This window comes from Dioscorea cayenensis, chromosome 15 (genome assembly GCF_009730915.1).
Source record: "Dioscorea cayenensis subsp. rotundata cultivar TDr96_F1 chromosome 15, TDr96_F1_v2_PseudoChromosome.rev07_lg8_w22 25.fasta, whole genome shotgun sequence".
Lineage (NCBI taxonomy): Eukaryota > Viridiplantae > Streptophyta > Magnoliopsida > Dioscoreales > Dioscoreaceae > Dioscorea > Dioscorea cayenensis.
This window is the reverse complement of record NC_052485.1, coordinates 19,603,037-19,604,572: the sequence shown is the minus strand read 5'-3', so window position 1 is coordinate 19,604,572 and position 1,536 is coordinate 19,603,037. Positions and strand designations below refer to the sequence as shown.

General features: G+C 43.1%; 1 pseudogene; it reads right to left on the bottom strand.

Moving 5' to 3' along the window:
- Positions 1–326: 326 nt before the first annotated feature.
- On the bottom strand, positions 327–987 carry LOC120277764 (annotated as a pseudogene).
- Between the last annotated feature and the right edge of the window lie 549 nt (positions 988–1,536).

Sequence of the window (1,536 nt, the reverse complement as noted above, 5' to 3'; positions counted from 1 at the left end):
ATGCATGTTTCTCTTTTTTTCCTGCTCATGATCTCTTATGAATTTTCATGCGTACGCCTCATCATTTATCACTTCATTTCCTTTCATTTTTTTTTAAGCTTGCATGGTTGGATAAAATCAAAGACTACTGAATATTAGCAGTCTACTAATTGTTGCCTCAAAAGTATGCCGAGAACATAACACTTTGCCTAACTCTTTTAACATAAAAAAGGATGGAATGCATATTGGGCGTTTAAAAAAATTAGCTAAATAAACGAGCACACGATTTTGAATATAAAATTCGGGTATTTAGTTTTCATCGCCATCTATTGGAATCAACCTGAAACTTAGGCACCGCAAGAGCCGTACTTCTAGCCGAAGACAATCAGCCGTAGTTTGTCGTAACCGGTAAGCAAACCAGCAACGGCAATGGTGCAGAGAATGTTTGCTCCCGCACCCTTGAACAAAGGCTTTGCTCCCTCGTTCTTCAAGATTTGAGAGAATGCATCAAAAGAGCTCTTATACTTCATAGCTTCACCAGAGGTTATCATCATTCTTCTGCAAAACCATGTCAATAGGATATGATGCTAGTCCTGCTTTGTTCATAACCAGCCAGCCGATGGCAAAGCTTGTGAAGAAACTATTCTGCAGGCTTCCGGTCAGAAGCAGTGGCTTCAGAGAGTCGTACATTCCGAAGTAGGGACCACGATAAACAATGATTCTAACAAATGAGATGTTGAAACCATGGTACAGACCAGCAATACCATCAAATTTCATAGTTTCATCCTTGATCGTGCAAGCAAAGCAATCTGAGATTTTCTTGTAAGGCTCAGAAAGATGACCGGCCTTGATCATTTCATCTTGATTCTGCCTAAGAAGCTTCACACGTTCAATAGGAGCTGCCGCTGTCTTCGAAACAGCAACAGACGCACCACCCATGAGAAAGTCTATGGCAAAGCTAGCAAAACCCTTCGCTGCAGATGCATGAGCAAAGACAGGTGAGTCCATCGGCACCATTGAAAGGTCACAAGTTGCCTTGTACGGCTGCATGAAAGGATTCTGCAGTACCCCATTAACATAATTTCCAGTTGTGAAGCGTCCGCAACCTGTGGAATGGCAAACGGGTGGTGTATTTGATTTGCCATGATTTGCTAATAAACCAACAATGCAAGATCGATGAATCTCCTCTTGTTCCCACAACCTCACACAAGATCCAAGGCGGAGAACGAGAAAGAAAGAGCGAGAGAACTAGAGGAGCAAGGAGGCGGCGGCAGTGTCAGGCGTGCTTGAAGGAAGGCATGCTTGGCGGCATTATCTCAGGCATCAAGCATGCCGCGGTGGTGAATAGCGGCAACGGCGATAAATACAGGGAGAGGAAGAGAAATATACCTCTTCTTTTGTCTTCTCTCAATTTTTTTTCTCCCACTTTTTTTTCTCTCCGATCTTCCTTTTTTCTTCAGCTTCCTCCTCTTTTAAAAAAATTTTCTCCGTCCTTATCATTATCCCCCCGATCTTCTCGTTCTTACCCTAACCCCCCGTGAAATCCCAGCAGATCAA